The sequence below is a fragment of the Motacilla alba genome, chromosome 1 (genome assembly GCF_015832195.1).
Source record: "Motacilla alba alba isolate MOTALB_02 chromosome 1, Motacilla_alba_V1.0_pri, whole genome shotgun sequence".
Lineage (NCBI taxonomy): Eukaryota > Metazoa > Chordata > Aves > Passeriformes > Motacillidae > Motacilla > Motacilla alba.
This window is the reverse complement of record NC_052016.1, coordinates 56,039,839-56,060,084: the sequence shown is the minus strand read 5'-3', so window position 1 is coordinate 56,060,084 and position 20,246 is coordinate 56,039,839. Positions and strand designations below refer to the sequence as shown.

Sequence of the window (20,246 nt, the reverse complement as noted above, 5' to 3'; positions counted from 1 at the left end):
ACCTTTACATGTGGTAACTGTTCATACCCTGCATAATATTTGGGCAGAAAAAAAGATTTACTGTAAGTTTCTGTCAAGTTTTTCTTTTTCAACAAGTCAAAACTAATATGAAGTATTTTATCCCAGTATTAACCAATGTAATAAGAACAAAGCATTGTAGGGAAAAAATTAAGCCCTTGCCTTATGAGAGGAAAAGTAAGATCATGGCTGATGTTTCTGGGAAACCTCCTAGCTACTGTAGTGATTGATCCCAACAGTAGAAACAGACAAATCTCTAACTGCAGCTAAATGTAAACAGGTGACATCTGACAGGAATTCTGTGAATTCTAGAAAAATATACATGCCAGGCTACAATCCTATGTACTTCCAGCAGGAAAAATAACTGAGTCTACAAGTATTTACCCATAAGAGTAAGTAAAATAAATAAGAGCAGAATAAATTTTGCATTGAAAAACCCTGCAATTAAAAAGTTACGAGTCACTCCCCCAAACCTTCACACATTTATTTGTCAATTGTTAATTCAGACTTAAAGAACAGTTGCATTGCTTTTTCTCCTCAAACTGTAGGTATTAGAAAAAGCTTATACACATATGCATAAATAACATGCATGCAAATCAGACATTAAAAAAATAATGAAATATCAGGAGATCCAGAAGAAAAATTAGTAGGACTCTAATGAATATCATTATAATCGACTAGAAAAAACTAACAAATTTAAAAAAACCCAAACAAACAAAGCAAGGAAGACTGTTTTAGTCTTGGTCCTTACTGCTCATACAAGTTGTACCAAGCTCTCCATGAGCACAGACTAGATAGCGATGTCCAGTTTGGGGAAGAATTGAACCCTCAGGCCCAAAAAGTACACTCTAACTAGATCCCAAGCCCACAGAGCAATGCACCTCCATGTCACCCTGTCTCCTTCTTTCTCACTGATAAAGAAACCCAGATGTTGTGCCAGCAAAGGACACCTTTAGATCCCAAAATTCTCAAAGTGGATGAGGAAGAGTCACCCTCTATCCTACACCTCATGCCCAATGAAGCAGTCCCAGGCACGGTATGCAGAGAACAGAGATGCATGGACAGAAAATACTGAGAAAGTCTGCAGAGTCCTACAGACTGCAATACTGAATTTTGAATGGCTGAAGTGCTGCCAGTGATCAGATTGGCTGAATGCAGGCATGCTCACATCTTAGTGTTGGCAACTCACTGGGGGCAGCCACAGTTCTGAATGAGAGACAGCACTGCCTCAAAAATGCACACCCTAGCACACCATTGATTCATTCTCTACAAGTATCATGTATTTCCAGACAGTGCTTTGAACTTGTATCAGCAAGATCAATAGTGCTGCCTTTTATAGATCTGAACTCTGCGGCCTCACAGTCACTACTTCTGCATATATGAAAGACTAGCAGGATATAAAGGGATCACATTCAGCTGGATGTGTTAAGACACAAGAAAAATCAAACAGGCAGGTCTTTGGCTCCAAATTACTCCAAAGGTCAGGATGAAAACAGAGCACATTACCCGCCATGCCATCTTCTGAGCAGTATTAATATTTTCTTAGCAGTCTTGATGCCAAACACAAACCCAGACTGCAACAACCTTAACACTATTGCCAGAAGATCTTCTGACTTTGTAGAGTGACCTGTCAGTTTGCTCACCAGATGATTTTTCCTTATCTAACATTAAACTGGGACTTGTACTTAACAAAATACGAAGCTTCAAAGGAGCAGAATATTGTTATGGCAGAGAGTGCCTACTACAGCCTACCTCTCTGCTCTCTGGCTGCCACAGCAGCTTCACAGTTGTCACCATGATATTTATGAAAATCTCTTTGCCAGAATTTTTTCTCCTGAGAAACCTCAGAGGAAAAGAAAAACAATAATAATCTGCTGCTGTGGAATGCAGCAGGTGCATCTTTGATTGGTCCATGTGAGTTGTTTCTACTTGATGACCAACTGTTGGTCCAGCTGTGTTGAGGCTCTGGTCAGTCACAAGCTTTTATTATTCATTCCATTCTATTCCTTTCCAGCCTTCTGATGAATCCTTTCTCTCTATTCTTTTAGTATAGTTTCACTATAGCATTTTTAATATCATAATATCATAATATAATAAATCAGCCTTCTGAAACATGGAGTCAAGATTCTCATCTCCTCCCTCATCCTGGGACCCCTCGAACACAACCACACACAGTGGTGGTTCCTACCTCTCCATTTGAGAAGCTTCAGGACTAGAGAAAAGGAGGCTTGCTCCTAGCCAGAAAAACTGGCATTCTTTTGCAGCCAGCCTCTACCTTGCATTGAGGCTGTAAGTGGAATAATTCAAAAGTCACTACCATTGACCCTGTGTGCCCAAATACTCTGGTGATCACCATATTTCACAAGTTTTTACTGGAAAAAAATGCACATGGAGCAATAACTGTGTTGCACAGGGTACTGTGGGTCCTTGAGGAGACCCCTGTTCTGCTGGGTAGTGCAGAACAACTCTCCACACAAAGTAGGGCAAGTAAATCCCCCCTGCCACAACACACCCACCCCTTGTTCAGCACTCTGGACACAGTCTAAGGAACCTCCCCACATTCACAGGTGGCAACATAATTCTGAGACTTCACAAGATTTTTGCTTCATCTCAAAAGCCTTTGTGAGCCTATAGATGTGATGGTAAAGGAACAGAAGTAGGATGAAATTTAAAGAGAAAATGAAACTGCAGCATTGCAGCTTACATTGGACAAGAGCAGAATCACGGCAAGTCATGGAGACATCAACATAAATGCCACCTTCTTCTTGCCACATTTGATTGACAATTTCATTAAAACTACAAAGCTATTTTCGCAAGAATTCAGAAAAATTCTCCTCAAAAACTAAACTGGATGGGAATGCCAAATACATTTCTCTGTGGCTCATAAACTCAGACCAATTACCTTCCAGATAATTAACATCAAAATTAACAAAAAATTATTGTTTCATTCTTATGCTCACTGCTTCTGGACTGCTTAAGGGCTGCATATGGCCCAGTTGAGAATATCTTCTCTTTTTGTCTGGTAGGCATCCAATCTCAGATGGCCTCAAGTACTGTGGATGTTCTAGCATGTATACATGTGTGCAACTGACATTACATGGAAGGTATCCTGGAATACATGACTAATTTTTATGTATTTTGTTCCTCTTTGAGACAGTAAGTTATATAAGCAGCAGTTTCAATGATTCAGGCAGGCAGCTAGAAAGAACAGACCTCAATTGCTTTCTTTTTAAAATGTATACTTGTAAATTAAGAAGCATTTCAAGATTAGGCATCTGTCCAATTCTTTTTATCATTTAGTGTGTTATGCTAATAGGGATGCTGTTTCTTTAATTATATCATTTGAAGAAAAAATTGCATTCAGTCCCTTGATCTTCTTTAAAACCATTCCCATGCTTGATTCCCCTACAGGCTTTTAATCATGCTGCCTCAGTGTGAAACTCTGCATTTGAGCAAAACTTCTCAAAACTGGTTCACTGAAAAAGTTTAAATTGTTCTCTCATTGGAGCTATGTCCTCTACCACTTGTCAGCTTTAGGAGGAAGAGCCATTAAGATTCAAACTAGCACCAGCTAGAATGTAGAGTAATGGTGACACTTAACATACTGTGTATGTAACATAGTAAATGCCAGGATTTGTTAGACTGAAGTGAGCTATAAAATACCTTTGTATGACACTTCATAGGAGAATTCAGTAAATCCTATTTAAGAATCAAAGCACATATCATCAGCTGTTAAAATTCACTATGCAAAATTACCTGTATATGATGTTCATGGGCATTTGTTATTAGTCAAATGCTTCACTGTGCCTTTGTCTGTTTTAGCACACACGCTGCAATAATTAAAGCAAATGTATGTTCCAGTTATGGTATATCCATTTAGAGTTTAACTGCAGTATTTGTTAACATGTTGCTTTCATCCTACTCTGATAGACTGGATTTTGTTGAAACTAAGAACCAAATTGCACTAACATCTTGAAGCAAAGTATTTACAAACAAATATTCTGACACCTCATTTATCTGTTTTGCCATAAAATTGGCTTATACATGATTAATTATGAAAAATAAGCACAGCATGCTTTGATGCACTTTTACTTTGAAATCCAGGTCGCACTTTGTTTTGAAATTCAGAAAAACAATATGAATAATATAATTAACATATCAGAAGATTCTTTGCAAGTAACTTTAAGCAAGCTAAACCAGGAGGTTATGGAGTTTTTGTTGTTATTCTGTCATTGCAGAAAAATCATTTCTTAACCTTTGTTTATATACTTCACTTTGACTAATTCTTTGCACTGAAGGGTTTTTGGATTAGGCATCCTCCTACTAAGCCACACAATGCTGAATGAAAACAGTGTCCTTGTCCCAAAACATCTACAAGCTAATTCCTGCTGGACTTGTTTCCAGCTGGGATGCTGCTCCTTAGAAACAAGTCAGTAACCATGTGGTTATGGATGGAAAACCAGACACTTGAAATGTAGAATCATAGATTCATTTAGGTCAGAAAACACCCTTAAGATCATCAAGTCCAACCATTAACCCAGCACTGCCAAGTCCACCACTAAACCATGTCCCCAAGCGCCACACCTGCACATCTTTTAACACCTTTTAAACACCTCCAGGGATGGTGGCTCAACAACGTCCCTGGGCAGTCTGTTCCAATGCTTGACAACTCTTTCTGGGAAGCACCTTTTCCTAATACCCAATCTAAATCTCCCTTCATGCAACTTCAGGGCATTTCTCTTGTCCTACCGCTTGTTACCTAGAAGAACTTGCACCTGGCTACACCCTCCTTTCAGGCAGTTGTAGAGAACAAGGTTTCCCCTGAGCCTCTTTCTCCAGGCTAAGAAACCCCAGACCTCTTAGCTGCTCCTCACAGGACTTGTGCTCCAGACCCTTCCCCAGCTCTGCTTCCCATCTCTGGACACACTCCAGCCCCTCAGTGCCCTTCTTGCAGTGAGGGGCCCTGAACTGAGCACAGGATTTGAGGTGCTGCCTCACCAGTGCTGAGTAAGGCTTTCACAACCCACCTGCATACATACAGTGAGTCATTCTACAGGTTCTCCACTCATGGCACTTGGTCGTAAAAATACCTTTGCGATGACTCATTTCAGTATTATACTGCGCTTTTCTCAGGCATTTGCATTTGATCACCTCAAGTGAACCATCCTCTGTCTGTACAGACCCCCTCAAGTCGAGATGTGAGTGTCATTTCTGGCAACAGAGCAAGATCACACCTTGACCAGTTACTTGCTTCATTTAGCGAGAATTTAATTTCTAGGTGCACGCCGTTTTCTCTAAACCATTTACCTGGTTATCGCAGTAACAGCCATTTCTCGTGACTTTACTTTCAAGACCTTCCCAAGAAATGAGGAAACAGAAGGTTTATCAGCTTTTGACCTCAGCTGCTTTCTAGAGCCAGCCCCAAAGCCAGCTGCAGCACCAACTCCAGCTCAGGAAGTTTGCGTTGTCTGCACAGCAGCCAAGCAGCGACCACTGGCTTGAAAAAGGCCAGAAGGGCTGGGAGCTGCCAATTGAAGAGGTCTGACCAGCAAACAAGAGCCTCCCCACGTCAAAACAAATGGCCAAAATACTTGTGATTGGTGTATTGCAGAGCTAGAAATAGAAAGCAATTCTTTCACCGTACTGTGGTATTTGAATAGCTTCTCTTTTAAAAGGGCAAACAGTTCATTCCCCTGAAAGCTTGCTTGCAATGGCAATGGTTGGGCTTCATTTCAGTAAATATTAGAATTGCCTTTTTCAAAAAGGAAGCTCAATTCTTTTAAAGGTTAAGAAGGTAACAGACAAACACACAATTAAAAAAACCCCAAAACACTAAGAGGGACTGTACTTATTTATGAGGAAAAGGGTGGTAAGATAAAGCCATGGATACCACATGTCCAAGAAGAAAAACAGAATCTGGAGTATTGGCAAATGACAAGCTGAGTAAGAGGCTGAGGTCTGCTGGAAATCCATCAAGTGAGGTATTTCTTAAGCACGTATCCTCAAAGGTATGAAAAATATTGTCACATTGAATTTTATTCTAGCAGAGAATCTATTCTGGAAGGACCACTTTAAAAGAGTGGCTTTGGGAAAGTCTGCAAATTTCAGTCATGGCTTAATACAGGCAAGCAGCGAAATCAGCTCCCGCTGATGTTATAATGGACTCCTACTGGATACAGGTAAGCCATTTAACCAGAAAATTATGTTTAAATACAGGCAAAGGGCAATGCTCTAATTTCTTTTGCAAATGGAAAACAATGTACAATCTTAACCAATATCTAATTTATTTGTTTGGATGTTTTAGAAAGGCCAGTTCTCAAAATTAAAAACAAATCATATGTTAAACTGAGCAGGGAAAATAGTCACATACAAAAATATAAAAGGACCTGCTAAAGGATACTTTATTACCTGCCAAAAATAAAAAGGAAAGTCACTGTGCTGCAGATATGAAAGGAAGCTTTTATGGTTGAAGAGTCCTGGCTATAGAGAGTGAAAGCAGCAGCAGAGAAATCTGTAAAACAAATGCATAGTACATAACAGATGGGGGAAAGACACTGTTAGCAATGAATACAAATTAACATTGCAGAAATGCAAGCAAACAATGGAAGCAAAAAAAAAAGTAAAAAAACTATGGTGAGGTTTATGGCAATAGAAGCTCCTCCCTAAATAAACACAAATGAGAGAATGCCAAGCAATGACTTCAATAGTTGGTCATTCCAGACAAAAATTACCAAAAAATTCAGAAAAAGACATATTTCTTTGACAACTACTTCTCTGTATTCAGAAAGATGCGAGATGCCCTATTCACTTGTTACAGTGATAATGATACCACTATAACTTGAGAGAGCTTTAAACAGCCCTTCAGTTCAAACCCTGCATTCAAGAGCAGAGGGCAGGTGAATCAATAACTTTTAATTCAATGACTGTTTTAAAAAAGACATAGGTGCACTAAAGGTTCCTGGTGACTGGACTTACTATCAAAGCAGCATTTACAAGGGTTAAGTGGGATAAGCAAAGCATCTATCAAGCAGTTAGACTGACATCAGTAGTAAGCAACAGCAGGGAAAGATTAGCATGGGACACAATCAATAAGGCATTGAAAGACAGTCACATAATTAACACCAATCAACACAGCTGTATGGAAAATAGGCCTGGTCATGTAAATCTGATCATTTGTATGCAGTGACATCATTTGATAATGGTATGTGCTGACAGGACGTATTTCTAGCCCTAATTTCACACTAGGCAGTGATTTAAAGTCATGCTATACATAAAATCCTGAATTAAAGGATTCACCATACTAAATCAACACTGCTCATAGCAAGTGAATTTCAAAAGTGACTAGCTAAATGGATAACTACACAGAGAATCAACATCCTGATAATGGAATCCTTGTCAGTCCAGCAGGGGAAAAAAGTGAAGTACAAAACTCAGAAGCTCAAAAGAGATACAGACTGTCTTGGAAGGCAAGGGTCATTATTTACTGAAAAAATTTAATGGTGACATGGTAGATTGATTACTACTGGCACCCTTTAAATCACAACCTGGTCTCTTTCAGAATGATGTGCTAAATAAAAATCAAAAGGACTACTACTGAAACACTATGATTTCCTCTGACCTCCACAGAGCAGGCAAGAAGGCTAGATATTCATGTGGTCCTCTCTGGTCTTTAAATTCATAAGCCTGGGAAACAATGACCCAAACATTATTAATCCCTCATGAATTTAATGCAATAAGTGAATCATGCTTAATCCATCTAATACAGGGTAAAGTGTCTTGAGTATTTCTATAGGTTTTCAACTGTAATCCAGTGTAAAATTAATGGATGACTATTAAAATATTATCAAGTCACTTCCCTGAATTTCTGATTTTTTGGCTGAAAGCAGCAAAAATCTATCCCCATGCACAAACAGGGAGGGGCAGTTTCAAACTCTTGTTCCACACCTCCCCCCACAGATCACTTTGACCTGTTCCTAGGAAGTGTTATTAACAGTAACACTACCAGAACAATATTTCCATGGCATATCAGAAAGCCTCCTGGCAGGCACAGCTGTGACTAACACTAATTTCATGCAATTAGGGCTGTGCTCTTATATACCCATCATCTTCCTAAGCTGTGCTCCAAGATCAGTACAAGAGGTGACAGTCACATTACCCCTGCCAAACATTATTTGATTCTGTCTAATTTAAACAAAAGACAGGGTTTTGAAAATGCCATTCCTGGAAACAACTCTGGAATGGGCCAAAAGATTTTATACTTCCAGTTTTGCAGCAGGCACCAAAACTGCTTCAATACCTACACCCCCAATGATGAGTAGGTACAATTACAACCGCTTTTAAACCAGTGTCATTTGTAACAATGGAAGTTTAAAAATATTTCTACACAATCTTTGCATCACTCAGTGTCCTGCAATGTTGTTCTCAAAGAGAAGATGTGCACTGCACTGGGCATTCTCTTCTCTCACATGGGACAACACACAGGGCTGGAACATCACAAGCCACCTGTGAGCCCATAAACACAAGATTGCTCCTCTTCGGTGTCTAGCCACCTGACTGCTGCAGGATGGATGTGCCACCCAGAAGACAGTGACACTCCAGTTCAATCACTTATTTCCCACCCATAATCACAGTATTTTTGACTGAGTGTGACTGTCACCAGATAAACTGCTTTTGACTTTGGGTCTCCCCAGTGGAAAGAGCAACTTTCCATCAACTTATGCCATGTTGATGTCTGAACTTGTCCAGCCAAACTGTTTTTTATCACTTGAGGGACAGGATCATGCCTGGCCACAGGAGATGCATACACAGAGCCTTCAGCAGGCATTGTTGTTGCTCACCATGAACACAGCCTTGTGCCACTACAGCACAGCTTTTCTAGGATCTATGTCATGGTCATCTCCCCACTGACAAAGTTATGCCTTCCCAAGCATGAAAGACTACCTTCAAATATTGTTATAATGCCTCAAAAAGTAACAGGATTTAGTTTAGATATATACAATAAATTGGTTTAGATAGTCTTATTTTCAGTGTATGCTATGCCTAACAAACAAAGCAAAAACATTAGGAAAGGTCTATCTTTGTTTGATAATTTCCCGTAGTAAAAAAGCCTCATGGTCTGCTTTGAAATCACCTTTATCTCTACTGCCTACACAATCATTAAATGGAATTTTCATTGGATAAAATAGAACTATTCGAAAAGAATTAAGGACTTTTTGAAAGAGTTATTTGGTGGCAAACACATTTAAAAGATGAAATCAGGCAATAGTACAGAAGATAAGCTTACCCAAAATGCTGGAAAGACGAGTTTTTCTTCCATTGGTGATAGTTTGACATAGAAGACAGTCCCAGGGTGGAAACTTTAAAAAAAAAAAAAAAAGGAAAGAAAAAACAAAACCAAAACAAAAGACTCATTAGAACTAGAGTAGGTAACAAGAGCATACACCATCAAATCTTCTGTAAACACAGTGCTCAAGATTAAACATCCTGCTCTTCTGATTAGGATCCTGTCCAAGTTTCCTGGCATTAGCTCACAGATAAGCTGATCTGCCTTAGCACTGAGTGAAGTGAAGCAAGGCACCTACTGTTAAAAGGGGAAGAGGATACAAAACCTTTGTGGAAAAAAAACCCTCCACATTCTGTTCCTCTTCCTCTGAAATACTTTTAGAGTAAGTCAACACTCAAGTCAAATTTAGGTACAGAAACTGAAGGGGAAGCTCAGATTCCACCCAGTCAGGTTTTTATTTTTATAGAGATCCTTGTTTTAAAGACACTCTGTGCTACTTGACACCTTGCCCCCTTGCCACATTTTGATGTGATATGGATGATGTGGTGTTGCTCAGGGACCTTTAGCTGCATTTGCTTGTGATGAGATCATCCAGAAGAAGTATGGCGGGAAAGAAGAAAAACAAGCAAGGGTGAGGAAGATCACCTGGAAAGCATACAGAAGGAGCTTCTCACAGAAGCCAGGAAAAGATTGCAATCACAAAAATTAAACACTGGAATCAGAGAATGTGAGTTATGTCAAAAGACAATAGGTCAAGGCAGGGAAGGAAAGAAAGCCAGTCCTGAGATCTCACAAGCAATCATGAGAGGTGCTTTTACCAATGGTAAAAAAAATGCCAAAGCCAAACTGCTGAGATTCAAAGATGAAACAAGAACAGGCTCTCTCAAGTAGCACTAACCAGATTTAAAAGATAATAAAAAGAGGTGAAAAATGTTTTGGGTTGGGATTTTAGGGGGAAAAATATATGGAATTTTTTTAGTTATGTCAGTGATGAGCATTTATTTATATTATGATGGGAAACAGACAGGAGATATTAAAGTGAAGAATTAAGACACATGAGTGCATTGAAGACCAAGATGAGGGATCTTACTGTGGGACCAGCAGAGCAGGTGGAATTTAGGTGAGACCTGACAGTATAATAGAGAAAAGGGAAGAGAGAGAGAAAGAATGTGGAAGGAGAGGCAAGGGAGGAAGGGAAGATCACAACAATCTTTTTTTCCTTCTGATAAAAGCCAAGTGGAGAAATCTTGGAAAATATTAGAAGATGTAAGATATAAATGGTATTTTAGAAAAGACTTAATCAAACAGTCTTTCAAAATATATGTTCACATGAAACTGCTGGTAACCACTTATGATACATTTCACATGAATGTGGTAAAATACCAAATCCAAAATAACTTCCAGCCAAGCATGCACTAATGGCTATGAAATCTGTATTTTAATATGAAATTCCAGGTATGCTTTATCTTTTCTCCCCCCCATCTTCCATTCCCCAACAATGCAGGTTGCTTCTTTTCAAATAACTCAGTTAAATTAAGTTGTGTGTTCAGCCTCATTAGCCACCATCTCCATTCCCCTGCAGTTTTAATTAGATAGGTCTCTTTGTGCACAGCTACCTCAATCCTTCTCCCCAAACCATCCCACAATGTTGTTTCTTTCACATCATCATTCTTCAAATGCTCCCAATTACACCAGAGGCAGCCCAGGTGATATGGGCAGTGCCGAGCTCTCCCATGGAGATGGTGAGGCAGGATCTGCACCCAGCAATACACACACACTCCTCGGGCAGGGCTGAGCTGCCCTTCCACACTGTTTCACCCAATTTAAATAAGAAAATTTAATTAATGACAATTTATGACAGAAGGGTCAGACTCTCTGCATAGACATCAAGCCCCAGACTTTTCCCAGTAGCCTCCTTTCTGCTCCATGAGCCATCCACCACCTCCACCTCCATGAAATCACAGAGCAGGAACAAGGCCTCTACACCCCACCAAAGCTGGGGGGGTCACAGGTGTCCCCTGACCTCAGAATGATACCTAGCTGCAGCTCTTTCCCCACAGCACCCACCCTGGCAAGCCCAGCACATCCCTCAAGGCATCAAGACATGGCACCACCCCAGAGACAGGAGAAAGCCTCACAAGGACCTGCTCCAAAGGTCTGACCTAGACTTTGGGTTTTTTAGGGGTTGGTTTTGGTTTTTTTTTTTTTTTTTTTTTTTTAACTAGCACAGAAACAAAGGTACCACAACCCAAGATGACCAGTTTTCAGCTGGAAATGGACATAAATACTGATGTTTCAGGAGAAAAGAAATGGAAGTGGCAAAAGATCAAGTCTACTCATGAGGAGCAAGGCAGGATTTTTAATGGCAGAGCTCCTGCTTCAACCACTATTTGCAATCTATTAGAAGAAAGACTGTAAATCCAGCAAGCATGGTTGGCAGAAAACCCCTGAGAGCAAAGGACCTCTGCTCCATGGCTATCCTGCAGCCCTAGAGGAGAGCCTGGGGAGCTCAGCACCACTCCCAGGCTATTCCTGGCTGCCCAGGGTCAGCAGTGGCACAGCAGGGATTAAAGCAACTTAGATTTGTTATGTAAGGGACATGTTGCTCATGGCTTCTCTCAAATCCCAAAGATGTTGCTATTATGTAATAGGAGCAATCAAACAGGGCAGCTTTTCTGTGATTTGATTTTTTAAAAGCGCTGAGCAGCTGAAAATGAACAATGGGATTCTGTCAGACTCAGTGTTATGTTTTCCACTCTAAATCCAAGTCTAACCTTTAAAATGCTGCAGCTTGTAGGGACAATGACTCAGCTCTCACTTCACTCTAGATACAGAAAAGTAAAAGAAAGCAAACTCCGTCCACCTCCCCACCAGGTGAAGAGCACAGCTTTTACCTTCTGAACCAAACTCGAGGGCATTCATTTTTTCAGCATCAGTATCCTGCTGGCTCTACTGACATTTAAGGATTACTCATAGGAATAAAGGCTGTGGACCTGGCTCTGACCTTTGCTGCTTGGATTGGACGGATGCTGTGAGCCACCCTGATACTTGGGCTTTCATCAATGAAAAATGCAAGCTCATTTGCCAAAGTCTCAAGAGTTTGTCTTCTCAGATTATTACTGTAACAATTTTGATGGTAATGCACACAATTTTGCATGATACATCTATGCATACGCATATTACTTAAAAAACATGCATAGCAATGCAACAAATTCCATTGTTTCTGTAAATCACTTAACTCATACTTGGGCATGCTTCAGCAGTATCCAGGATGGATAGATGCTGATGTTTCAGGGAGTTCTGGTTGATAATTTGATCAAGCTGCTGTCATACCAAGATTAGCACTTCAGCCTGGTTTTGTTTTATAAACTTACTAACTTCCAGCTTACAAACAATGCCCAAAGAATTTTTCCTTTTTTTTTTCCCCACAATGTTTTCTTAGGAAATCAGCTCTACGTCAAAAGAGTGCTTTTCTTCTTTTCAGATCTCAAACGATCTATTCTCCTAGCCTCTAAAGCTTCTAGCACATTGAAGAAACAGTCCAGTTTCAGCGCTCATACTAAATGCTTGTTGTGGTCCTTTTAGCACTAAACCCCAAACAACCTATTCAGATTGTGATGGTGATACAGCAAACCTGTTCTAAGCACTTGTACCTGGTCTGACATTTCTAGTCTTGTTACTGCAACTGTTTGATTCCACCAAGGCTCATGTGAACTGTTTCCAGAGGTTGTGTTACTGTACCTTCCTTTTTAAAGCCTCATCATTATATCACACCAAGAGCAAAACCACTTTGCAGCAGCAGCAAGAGAAGGACCTAAAATCCCCATTGTCTGATAGACCAGAAGGAACAAACTCATCCATCCATAGATGGAACAAACTCATCCATCTGCTGAGGTCTTACACGGTCAAGTGTAATTTACTTTTAAATTTCCTATCTGTGCGTAGCACATAATGATTCCTCCCAGCATTCTTGCATGAGCAAACTGCATCAAGGTCAGAAATAGTTAACACAAAGCTTTATATTTTTCTCCCATCACAATCTAATTCTTGTCCAGTAACACTAACATATTGTGGCGCACAGAAACACATTACCTGGGTAATAGTCCCTCTGAATTTTTCTGGCAGGATAAATTTGAGAATTATTGTGAGACCTGCCTCAGACTGAAATCACAGGTGGCTTGAAAGGTTGTTGTTCCATGTGCCCCCTGTGAAACTTGGCAAAGAACACAGGCCAGAGGGCAAAAGCACTATCAGAGCATCTCTATTTGAGCTACCTTGCCTGCCAGACTAGCTCTTCGACAGCCCTAGGATTTTGCTATAACACAGAGCACCCCGTGGGGATAATAAACATGGAAGTCAACACATTTAGAATAAGCAATCAAATAGTTAAAATTCAAGAAGTAAAATTGTATAGAGAAACTAATTTGCCCAGTATCTGTTTTAGAGGCTTATTTACTTTTTAGCTATGATTTTAAAGGGAAGTCATTCTCCTGTAAGTGCTTGGTGATTGTGCCCAAGAAGTGAGACTCACAGCTGTGTGAAGAACAAGGTATATGTTTCTTCCAGCTTTGCATCCCATGCAGCAGCTGTTTCAAAGCAGTTTATAGCCCTCAGGCTCATATAAGGAGCAGCAACCTGTACTACACCAACATCTGAATTGAGAGTCACAGCTGCAGGCCGGGAGGGGAACCCCAGAAAATTTTGATGCTTTTGCTAGTTCTGTGGATTGCATAAAATCACTGATCTGCAAGTTATGTCACTAACAGCAAAAGCCTGGTAGCTGCTGCTACACCAGATGCTTCTGAGGATTAAGCCATTTTCAGAGATGTTTGATGTTGAGACCTCTGCTGGAACAAAACAGACTTCACCATCCACAGTCCCCAAATGCTCTGCAACAGTGAGCCAGCACACTCCTCCCAGTTTTTGGAGAAAAAGCTAAGGCATGATCTTAAACCAAAGTTACTGTATTTATAGAGGAACAAAACTTGCATTTCTTCACCTTCCAGCCAATGCACCATTGGTGCACTATATACTATGCCACTACATCACAAAAATGACATTAACTTTTCCTTGAGCAGAAAACAGTTCCTGCCCTAAAATGTGAAGATTCACTATCCCATGAGTTTAGGAACTGTTTGCCTGTTAGCTTTGTACCCTGTTAATTTAAAAAGAAAATACAAATCCTTTAGGAAATTACTAAGGCAACTGCTTAAATAAAGTCTTTTAAAAAGCAAGGTCTAGCACACAAGTCTTATGAGGAGAGCTGAGGGAGCTGGGGTTGTTTAGCACGGGGAAAAAAGAGTCTTGGGGGACTTATTGCTTTCTATAACTGCCTGGAAAAAGGTTGTAAAGAGGTGAGGGTGGGCCTCTCCTCACAGGTAATAAGCAACAGAACAAGAGGAAATTGTCTCAGTTTGTGACAAGAGAGGTTTAGGTTGGATATTAGAAAAAAAATCTTCACTGAAAGAGTTGCCAAGCATTGGAACAGGCTGCTCAGGAAAGTGGAGTCACCATAGGTGGAGGTATTTAAAAGATATGTAGATGTGGTACTTGGAGACACGGTAGACTTGGCAGTGCTGGGTTAGCAGTTGGACTATTTCTCAAACGCTTTCAATATTTTACATATATGTATTTTGGCTGCAAAATAATGACCTACCTGGTTCTCTGTCCTAACAGAGTAACATGGGTCAGAGCTTTAATTGGTATAAATCACTAGGTTGTCAAATTACAGCAAATTATAGTGGCTAACCAGTTCTCCACTTGCTTTGCACCCTACTGACCCTTACTAAGAAGGTATTTCTTATGAAATCATTGACAGAGGCCAGTCAGCTGGTTTCAGCAGTTGGTTGTCCTCTGGAGATCTTTCTGGTCACCTTAAATGAAGCATTGGATCTTATCCTCTTTCCAGTCCCCCACTGGAAAACCCAGAATAGCAAGATGATACCATATAACAGCAATGGGCAGAACAACAACCAAATCAGGTTTCCAGAGAGTACAGCATCAAATGTATACCCAGCAACAGAAAGCGACAGCATTCCCAGGCTCGCAAGAATGCTAATTACATTAGGATAGTGTCAAAACTGTACAAAAATCCATGTGAATTATTTTCCTACAGAAAAAAAACTGTTTCTACAGGTTTGAGTTTGCAGTAAAAAAGTTCAGGTACAGAACAAACCACCATACACTTAAGTTTTGCCCTCCTTTGCTACTTTCTTTTCAATTTCAGCTGCTTATGACTTCTTTAACAAAACTGACTGCAGCAGGTTTGGCAGTAGTTGCATTTAAACAACGTCAGTATAATTATAAATAACTTCTGATAAAATGTAGTACATGTCAAGGGAAAGCATTTGCTAAATCAGCTGTGTCTCAACAGTCTTTTTAGCAAGCCTCAGCATCCAGACAGGGGAGTAGGAAAAGAGATCCTCTTGCACTGCTTGTTGCTGGCATTTCAGCAAATATCTTCACCCAGATGTCCATTATTATGCCTAGATCTTTTCTCCTGCCGAGACTTCAATCTAATATTAAACCAACCACTGTGTATGAGTCTGTACTGTATTGTGCTTCACTTTATCTGCCATTGTATGACTTTCTAGAGAGCACATATTTAAGTGGAGTCGGCTGCAACTCTGTCCTACACTGATTTCTGGTACTTCCTGAATGAACTTAAGAAACCGAGAACACACACTGAAAGCTGAAAATCTTGGTTTTTCTAACTTGAGAGAGAGGACTAATTCTCACTGGTTACCAGGTTCCCTGCACAGGCTCTGATGTGCTTTACAGTTGTGGAAGCTGCACTTCTGCTGTTAGCTCTCCTCTCTTACCTTCCTAAATAGCTAGCATTGCTTACTATAACATAAGTGTATTTTGCATAAAAATACACACTCCAGAAATTAAGGCCAGGAATTCAAAGCTGCTTTCCTGCTCCTTACAGTTGCTATCACTAAAATAAAAGAAAACACCCTGGAAAATTTTACCATAGAAAAAGCTTTGCTGTAAAGAATTTTAAAACTACTTATCTGACCCAACCCTACACTTGCCGTTTGTTAGATCAGTAGCCAAATATCCACCTCTGTCCTTAAAGAGATAAATATAAAGAGAAACATAGTACCATATCAAAAGCTACTGCAAATAAACCACATGGACACAGCCTTGCAAGCATTTTCCTCAGTGTCTGTGTCCCATCCCATCACCCCTCCCCTCCCCACGCCCCACCCGTAGCAATTTCTAAACTCACAGTGCAGCACTGAAAGAATGACTTACAGAACCCCCCTTCTGTACCTTAAAATAGAGTTGATTCTCCAGAAATGAAGGTGAGGCTAAACACCATGGAATGAGAAGTTAACCCTCATTTGCAACGCATAGCTCTCTCCTACCGCTCTCTGGCAGCACAGGCTGCGCTACTCTCCACAAGAGATTGCATAAATAGGAGACAAGTAGCTGGGTATATTTAATTGCATTGGAAACAGGCAGACCCAGTAAAGGGTTTATGTAGCATGGGATACAGAAAAGCCCACAGCCCTGCTTGAAATTGGGGATGAGAAACGATAAAACCTCCCGACACGGCACTGGATGTAGGGAGCATGAAACAATCCCTCTATGAAATCACACACAAACCAAAACAAAGCATTTATCACATTACAGCCAGCTCATCGGCTGCCAAGTGCCTCCTTAACGCAGTCATCCGTTGCAAAGTTAACCTGCATGCAAACACTTGACAGGCAAATGATTTTGCTACCAATGCCTTAGTATAAGCAAATATTTCTAACGCTTGACACGCAGAGAGACGCTTATATTGTTTTTACCTTTGTCGTTTTTAATGCGATGGTAAATGTCAAGGCTCCCACTGGCTTACTCTTTTCACGTTGAGAGCAATCAGGGATCATCGGCTCCCTAGCAGAGGTACCCGCAGGGAGCCGGCCCGGGCTGGTGCGAAGGCACACCAGCCTCTCCGCACTGCTACCTTCGGGAGGCAGCGATGGGGACCGGGCAGAAAGAAGCAGGGGCAAAGACAGAGAGGGAGATAAAGCAAAGAGGAAAAGGGTACCCGTACTCATTTAAACAGAGTTGGAAACGACCGCTCTAGATGAACAGCTCTTCAAGCAAAGGCATTTTTACTTGAGTAGGAAGACCTGGATTCGCTGCCCTATCTTCCCCACGTTTAGCTTTCCCTTCTTAGGGAAAAAAAAAAAAAAAAAGCTGCTTTTTATTAATAGTAGCTGCTTTACCGTCCATCACTTTTCGGGAAAATAATGGGATGCTGTTAGATGCTATGGACGGGGCTGATAGTAACAGCAGCACTTCAGCTCTGCGCGTCCGTGGGTTGCCGGCAAGATCGGCATTCGCCCTGAGCCCTCCGCTGGTCCGTGCCGAAGGCTCGGCCGTGTCCCGGGGTCCCAAGCCCTCCCGGGACCCTGTTTCCCTAGGTACTGTCGCCCCGCTGGCACGCTGCTGGCAATTCCGATCCGCGCCCGGACAGCGAAGTCCGCTGGAGCCAGTCCGGTTATCGGCATCCCCAGAACTTTTGTCTGGATAGATTTCATCACAAATATTATCCACCCTGACAAGCTGCGCTCGCTCCCCCATCTCCAGCCCGCACCAGGGCTACGGGAGCTGCCGCCAGCCCCGCCGCGCCCCTCCCGCGCAGGAGCCATCCCCACCTCGGGGAGCTTTTGCCCACGTCCCGTTCCCGGCGCCCCGGGGGCGGTGAGCACGGAGCAACCCCAGCCCCGGGGCGATGCGGGGCAGGGAGGGGCGCGCACCCACGAGGAGGGAGCGGAGCCGGCGCTGCCCGCGGGATGCGCGGCGCTCACCTGCCTGGGTGGTGGCGGTGGTGCCGCTGCCGGTGCCGCCTCCCGCCGCTGCCGGGCCGGGCGCACGGCGCGGGCCCCGCTTTTATAGCGGGCGCCGCCGCCCAGCAGCGCCCCCTGCGGGCCCCTCCGCGCCCCGCGCTCCGCCCGCGCCCGCGGGGACACGGCGGGCAGCGCCGGCACCGGCAGCGCCGCCCGCACGGCTGCGGGGCGCTCCCCGCTCGCCCCCGGCTGGTGTTTCTTTCCAGGTTCGCGCCCCGGTTGGTTTTTCTTGCCCTGTTAGCGCCTTGGGAGCACGTAGGTGGTTGTTAGTAGGTTACGGAATGGGGGTTTTGTTTTTTTTATTTTTGGGGGTAGGGGAGGGAAATGTTTAGGGTGAGCGTCTGCGTAATAGTGCCTCAGGTGGCATCAGGCAGAAACGGGACTTGCTCGTGGCACGGCTTTTCTGCTCCTTGCCTGGCTGCCCTCCAGTCCTCCCTCGCTCCGAGTTCCTTTCTCTTTCACTTCACAATGAGCAAGATAATAGAAAAACAGAGACACAGATTTGCTTTTCAGCAAAACTTGTAATTTCCCTTCCATAGCACTTCTGCTATGCTTAAACTGCAGCCCAAGGGGTTTACTCCCGTAGCAAAGAGAGCTCTGTGGTACCGGCAAAGGATCTTTATTGAGCGTTTACAGCCTTATCTACACCTACAGCCCGTGCTACAGCTCTCTCTCTGGGCATTGTTACATTCCCGGTGAGCTGGCGCTCATTGTTTCAATCAGCTGTTAAAATCGGCAGCAGGCACGAGATCAGATGGGAGTTTTATGATCTGTGTCTAATGCTGGGCAACTCAATTAATTTTTATGACGTCCTCTGGGCAAATGCATGAGGATCTGTTCAGGAGGGGGTTGTGAAGGGATTCCCAGTTTGCGAGGCCAGCCAGATGATGCACAACATCCTCCTGTCTGGGAACCCCCGCAGTGATGCCTGGAGACACCGGGAGAACAGCCAGGAGCTTACATAGAGGTATGAGACAGAGAGTGCCTGGGAGTCTCGGGAGACATGGGAAGAAATGTCCATTATCTGCATCCCAGGGCCATCCTGGCCCTTTGGCAGTTGGGACTCAGTGCAGTATTGAGGAAAGGCTGTGCCTTGCCAGTGCCTTTCTGGTCGGGCTGGTGTTACAGCCTCACACGGCCAGCCACTGTCACAGGATATATCCTTATTTCCCAGGCACACAATAACTTCCTTATTTCTGCCTGTGCTCAAACACACTGTGCTTGCATCTGTCTGCAATCTGAAGTGCCAAGTACCATCCCTGTGGCACCATAAGGGTGTCTCTTATCCTTAAAGGACCTTCCTTTAAGGTTTGTCTTCCTGCTGAATAAAGCTGTGCTCCTCCCCCACAACCAGCCACACCACGCTGGACTAAACGCTATGCTTCAGTTACAAAGACAATTAAGATAAAGGATCTCAGCTGGTAAAGTCACTGGGAGCATCTCTCTGGCCGACACAAAGGAGGACAATCCCTGACAAACCAGGCACTGGCTGGTTAATCTGTGGTGGTTTAGGACATGAACCCTCCAGCCTGCCAGCAAAGCAGGCAGGACAGGAGACGTGGCTGCACCTCAGCTCACAATTCAGAATATTATTTATGTTCAAGCCCTGAGCTTATCTATGGCTAAAATAAGGAGAGGGGATTCTGAAGAAGTTAATTAAGCCATCCCACACCTCAGCCACTGATTTTCAGGAAGCAGCAGTGCCATTTGTCTTGTCCAAAGGCATTACCATGAAGCCGTTGATGACAAGGACTTAGCAAGCTTTCACTGCCCTCTTTGACATCAATATTTGAAAGGACTCACTGGCTCTATTAAAACAGGGACAATAACAGAGAAAGTCCAAATTTACCCAAAATATTAATCAGCCTGAAACTATCTATTATGTGGGAAAAAAAACCCTCAGATACATGCCAGCATCAAGTTTCTTCCCTCAGTCATTTTTGCAAACAATCATTGCTCCTTTCCTTTGACTTCTGATCATGGAACTATTGCACTCTAAAAGATAATTCATGCTGTTATCACACCTAATTAAAAGCTACTTAGCTGTAGAATGTGGGCCTCACATAATTTTTAGATTCTGTGCAGAACTGAAATTA

At 42.4% G+C, this 20,246-nt stretch overlaps 1 protein-coding gene across 11 annotated transcripts in view; it reads right to left on the bottom strand.

The window, feature by feature from the left end:
• Positions 1-18,174, bottom strand: part of MTUS2 (microtubule associated scaffold protein 2) — a 271,533-nt gene extending 253,359 nt beyond the window's left edge. For 4 of the 11 annotated variants that reach the window (XM_038152183.1, XM_038152103.1, XM_038152115.1 and 1 more), the window contains exons 1-3: positions 9,302-9,374; positions 7,637-7,701; positions 6,427-6,529 (exon numbers count right to left, since the gene is read on the bottom strand). The gene's annotated coding sequence lies outside the window, so the exon portion shown is untranslated. Of the gene's footprint in view, positions 1-6,426; positions 6,530-7,636; positions 7,702-9,301; positions 9,375-18,111 lie in introns of those variants that run through there. The other 7 variants (XM_038152123.1, XM_038152163.1, XM_038152173.1 and 4 more) reach the window with 5 other exon arrangements.
• Positions 18,175-20,246: the final 2,072 nt, after the last annotated feature.